Here is a 6,464-nt window from a genome sequence, read left to right on the forward strand (position 1 = left end):
ATGGGCTGTTGGACATGTTTCTCCAGTGAGACAGCAGCAGAGGCAGTAACAAAGGAGTAACGTGGTATTCCCCTCCCATTCCGCCCCCAGCTGTATAAACACAGACGCCAGCGAAGCACACCAGTGTGACAGATTGACGACATGCTACGTGTGCAACTAATCAACGAGGGATTTAAAAACATGACGAAGCAGATGAGTGATCGTAAAGAGAGACCGTGTTGACTGCAAACTGCAGGCGCAGCAAGGTCTTGTGCCCCTCCCCCTCAGACAGAGGACAACATCAGCCAGCTATACTGTATGTATTTCTGTCAATCAGAGTTGGTCACACATGTGCGTGTCCAGTCATTCATGGGATTCTCTATGGTTTCATAACTTGGGATTCGTTTGTGAAGGCTCGCGCTGGGGAGGCATTAGCAAAAGTCGTAAGGATGACTGTCTGAGCAACAGTTTTACAGAACCCATGTGTAAGTCGATGGCCTATCATGAACTTTTCTTTTCTCATGTGCTATTCCTTCACACACTATGGTGCTCTTCAGTCGCGTGTTTATGCATTCACATCCTCTGCTTGAAAATAGAAGAAAAAGTCTCTTTTGACCACTTTATTTCCCATTGAGAAGTTATTTGTAGACTGAAATTAAAACACCCAAAGCACCAAATTATATTTTTTTATCTGCCCACAAGATATTCTCTTGACTTTATGCTTATATACGTGCCAAACATTTCTGTGTTTGATGATAAAGTCAAGATTTGTCTTGATAAACCTTGACTATAAAAATGTCTAAAAGCCTCATGAAAATGACCATTTTAAAAAATAGTTTTTTCACTCCTTCTTTCTTAAATCATAGATGCACAGCTTACATGAGATGTCCTGTCAATGCTGAAATTTGACTTTTAGAGTAATATTTAGTTGTTTTTTTAATGGAGGTGCATCATTGTCACACCAGAAGAAAGACAGTCAGTATTACGTGAAAAGTTTAAATAAACAGAGACACAATGCCATCTGTCAGAATTTCGTAGTAATATCAATATTTTAAAATGTGAAACTGTTGAAAACATGAACATGAAAAACCTTTAGTTTTATCCTTCAATTGCTCCACTACTGCATTCAATGTTGAGGATTTTAAGAAAGTAAAAATTCTTTTCACACAAATTTGAAGACAGATTCAGGTTTCGGGGGCTTTGATGGAGCTGGATGGAGCTGATGATGATGTAACATGTATCTCACCATAGTAAGGAGTTTAACATCACCAGCTCTTAACGGTGAAATTATTAGCAAAATTTGTTTAAACAGAAGGAAAATACCACCTCAATTGTACAGGCCATAACACTTCACCTTCAATTGTTGGCAAACAGAATCACTGTACACTACAAGCAACTTAAATGTCCCGGTCTGAACACAAATCCAAACACACACAGACACTGGAGGGACACAGATAAACCAATTTAATTGCTGATGATTCACCAGTAGGTCGAAATGATCATTTTAAAGGAGCCTGAGTGCCACGTACTGCAAAACAAAACTTTTCCAGTTGATCGCTTATACGCAACTTACTACTTTAGATTTAGAACACTGATACTAAACGTAATATGTCAACCACCTGTATCTACACTCACACACACATATTATACCATAACAGCACGTTGTCGCACATTCAGTCAGCTGAATCGTTAAACACGAGGGTTTCCACATCAGACTTCAAATCCTAATCACTAATTGTTTCAGCTGCAACATCATTTTTCTAGAGCAGACATACAATTATTTGTTATTTTTTGAGCAAAGAACATACATAACACAATAGTCATAAATAGCAAATTTAAAAATAGACATTGTATGTACGTTCCTGTGTGCTCCTTACAACTTACAACTGTAAGACAGTAGATTTTATACTTTACATGCATACTGCAGTTCCTCAACACCAGCAGCGTCTAGAGTAAACTAACGTAACGCACTGATATTGGAGACTGTCCACTTTTTTCAGATCATACAAATAGGTTTGTTTTGAGCTGTGCTGAAGTTTCTCCACCAGCTTGTTGAGGTTTCTGAATTCCAATTATTAAGCTGTATTTATCTGACATGACAGTTCAATTCAAATACCACTCTCAATGACAGCGTTTGATCAACAATAAAATACATTGGACGTTTCTCAGGTTGAAGCCTGTTGTGGAAGCAGCTGCCGTCTGAAATGAGCCAGGTGAACTTCTTCTCATCATCTATTCAACTTATTGTACAAATATATTGACGTATCTTCTGCTGCTGAGTCCCGCTCAGTAAAATATTCAGTGAATATGGTGGTCACGGCTGCAATGAATAATCCTGCCACGCAAACCACAGAGTCATCACACGCAGACATGATTCTTGATTCACTCACTCACTCATTCATTTGTGCCTCTGAAACAGGAAACATCTCTTTGTGTTCCCCTTCTCCATTTCACCTCACATTAAGACGCAAAACCAGCTACGGGGGATTACGAATGTGAACTCAGTTTCCTTCTGTTTTCTTAAAAAAACATTCGAAATCGTGCTCAATTCAGTTTTACTTTTGTAAAATACCGTTTGTGATGCGTCAGGCTCAGTTACTGGATTCAGCTGCACCAAAATGTAAATGTTGTCAGGCTTGATGGTTTTTATTTCATTCAACTTCAGATGTGACATACTGGTTGTGTTGACGTTGAATAGTTGTCAAAAAGTTACTTTCCCACCACATTTTGTCTCCACATCCTATTGATACATCCAGACACAGGTTTCTTAAATTCTCACATTGCTTCCACTGAGTTCAAAACGTACTGCTTCCATTTCAAATTCAAAGGCATCTAGCCAATTAGGAATATAACTGCAAAGGATTATATGTTAAAGTACTGGTATATAAATCTACATGGCAAATTACTGTTAAAAGACCCTTTTGTAAATTGTTTAAACTCAATAAAATTGTCTTCCAAGACATTTAAGTCCACTGTAAAAAGTGATGCTAGCACACTTTGCTGACCTCGAAATGCTGTAGAGTAACATTTATTACAAACACAAACCCTTGAAGATAGTCTTCTCAGGAATTCCAAAAAAAAGAAAAGTTATTTTATGGCCAGACACAAAGGTCTGTGTGTCGATTCTCTAAGTTTCATCACAGTTGTAGTCGATTTTTCTCTAAACATGTGAACCATGTTTTGATCATGTTCCTGTGACGCTGATCTGGCTGAAAACTTCATGTTCGTGACAAATTTTCTTAAAGTTATTATATTATTGTTGGTTTCAAGGGAGAAAAAAACGCAGTGTGCCTAAAGCCAAGTCCTCAAAGTCCAGTGCTAGCATTACTTTTTATAGTGAGGGGGGAAAAAAAGGTTTCTGTGTCTGTTTCTGTCCACAACAGTTAGTGTGTTTATGTAGGACCATGCATGAATGATGAGGTGCCACTTTAACCTCCCTACAGATTCATATGCCATCAACTTTTCAATTTTAGCTCTCTACAAGGTAGATAACGAGGAAGTTTCCTCTCTCCTGATCAATTCATTGGATTTATTATCTCAGTATAATGAGGTGCTTGATGGTTGTTTTAAATTATAGATTATTACAAATTATAGCAGATCATTTCTGCTGGTGGATTCCGTTTCTTTGAGATTCTCTCATTTTTCCAGCATCCACCTGTGATTTTGTTTCGTCTGATGATACAAACTTAGTTATGGTACCCAAGTATCAACTCTTTGTGCTCTATGAAGGAAAACTTGCAATATGATGATAGCTGAGGAATTCAGGTGGTGAACTGTTTGTTGAACACCACCTGTTTTATCACTATTATTATTATTTTGTAAGCAGACACAAGAAAAACATCGCCTTCCAAATATTTCGGTTGGAATGACCCAATGCTGGAGTTTTAATCTGTGTATTCATGTGAGAACGACATGGGGTTTGTATTTAAAAACTCAGATTCTGAAACTTTCTGAATCTCTTCAAGCCATAATGATAATTCACATAAAGCTGAGCGACGACGGTCCCTCTTACTATCTGTGTGTGTTAATGTGTCTCTTCCTCATCTCTTTGTGTGAACTTGATGGGAAAAGGAGCGAGCACTTTATGGCGTCCATGAAGTTTGGGGGTGGGGTGGATGCTTGCTGTGATGGTTCTGTTGCGTACACTTTACCTGCATAAGAAGCAATGCACTGATTGACACATTCTACAAACTGTAAATTCATGGACATTTTGATTGCTACAAATTATTTGTGCCTTGGCCTTTTACAGTACACTTTATTTTAATGTTTGGGTTTTTTTCATGCTTTTCTTGCAGCAGCTGCCAAAACGCAAACACCTGTCAGTATTATCTGAGTGGAAGGATGCATTTTCACAAGAAACGTCCGAACAAATCAAAAGAAAGCTAGCAAACAGCTAACCAACTAATGCCGACATTCGTGCCACGGGCTAGCTTCCATTTGCTGTTACATTTTAACACGCTTAACAATTCATTTTCTATATGTAGGCCTTTGATTTGATTTGACATTCGTACCATCAAACATAAGAGTCGTAAACTCGTGGGCCAAATGAGGCCAGAGACTCTGGAAGCTATCTGTAATGTCAGCTAGCCACATGCTAGCTGCTACCTGCTAGCTGCCATGTGGTCCAGCCGGTGCTGCTGTGGTTCTCAGTCATGCTTCTTGTGGAAATGCCGTCATTCAAATAAAAGATTGGATAGTACAGACAGATGTGTGCGAGCAAACCGGCAGCTGCTAAGTTTGTGTTAAAAACCAGTTTTGCTGTTTTTCAGTTGGTTTGTAAGGGACGTTTGAACAACTTGACACTAGTGGCCTTCAGAGCTGTGCATCATTTTTCTCATTCCAGTTTGAAGAAGAAGAAGAAAAACTTGCCATTTCTATCCTGTCAACCACTTTGAATATTTTTGATTTGATGATATAATATGCAAATGTATTCTTACTTGATTTTTATTTATTTATTGATCTATTTATGATTTATTTATGTGTCTTTTCAATTGCACCAGTTATTAATAAAGTATTGAAATAAAAATTGTATCTGTGGAGTGTATGAGGATTCTGTTCATGAGCAGTTCAGGTTGTAATTAATTATTCATTCACGTTTGTGGAATGTTGTCCTTTTCCCTCACATCAGCTGTGAAACCATCAAATATATTTCCCAGAGAAAGAAACTTCTCTATGATGGGAAATTGGGGACATGTCTGGTGTTGTTGGTGATGTTTTCAGCTGTCAGAAACAGTGTGCACACAACCTACTGACATGGACCGGGAATCATCACACTTTGTGACCCATGAAAATAGACCCAAGCTATTGAACGCCATTTGGATTATCTGACGCTCTCTGATGTCCATGTCTCATGCCCCCAAATCCCAACATATTTATTTATCACATAGCTGCATCAGTACATTTAGTTGAGACGTTTTTCCTGCTTTGCTAACTACTTCTGGGGCTCAGAATTTAAATGTCAAGGTGGCAAGTGTCCACCAATCCGATGTCATTAAAGACTCGCTTTCAGTCTTCCTATTCAGTACGGCTCGTATGACACGGCAGCAGCTTATTATGGCCATTTACCAACACTGCAAAAAGTATCCTAAACAGTGAAAAATTCCATTTCAGAGAAAAGCAAAACGTTATTTTGGCTAAAATACATCTTATGATCTGAGGGCAGCCATCTGCCTCAACCAGTATGAAACGTTTTTAGTTATTTTTACAGTAAATTTTGTATCCAACCAGAACTGAAACTGAAATGATGATACAGATTTTTTGCATGCACAATAGGTTCAGAAGAATTAGTTGGAAAGGCCAGCAAAGGTGTGACACCTAATGGTGGAAATGTGATAAAACACAGAAATGCATTTAGGAATAAAATTATGAAAACATGTTTTCGGTTAGGATGAACTTTGTTTCACATCAAAATGCATTGCGTTTTTCTCACACGAGTAAACTGCTTTAGCTTCTAAACTGCTTTCTCATATGTAAAAGTAATTGTATATTTATTCTTGTATTTTTAGGTGCACGTACACCCCATCACCTCCCCTGCTTTCCTTTTCAATGAAATGAAGTGAATGGAGTGCAGGTCTTATAATGTAATGTGAATTTCATGGACAGAAGTTTTGGACTGGATATTTTTTGCAGTGCAGACGCTTTGGGATCAGCGCCCAGCCTGCAGCCAGACACCATGTCTTCATTGTTTTTTTTTTTTGTCCAGAGTTCAGTTACCTGCCAACTTCTGCTGTTCAGAGGAGAGAACAGGAATCGTTTCATCCTTATCTGCCTGAAGGTGTGTGATGTGATCCTCTGGACAACAGTTCAACGCTGCCGGAGGGTCACAAGTAGCAGGTAGGACATGGTCACCTTTTCATTAAAGGTTATTTACTGTATGTAACATACGGAAGGCCCTCCATTTTGCTATCAAATTAAATTTGAAAATACTGAATGTACTTTCCAAGCCCTTGTCCTGGGCTTCAAAGCTTCACTAAGGGATTTAAAAG

This window comes from Lampetra planeri, unplaced genomic scaffold, assembly GCF_965212315.1.
Source record: "Lampetra planeri unplaced genomic scaffold, kcLamPlan1.2.h2 scaffold_809, whole genome shotgun sequence".
NCBI lineage: Eukaryota > Metazoa > Chordata > Hyperoartia > Petromyzontiformes > Petromyzontidae > Lampetra > Lampetra planeri.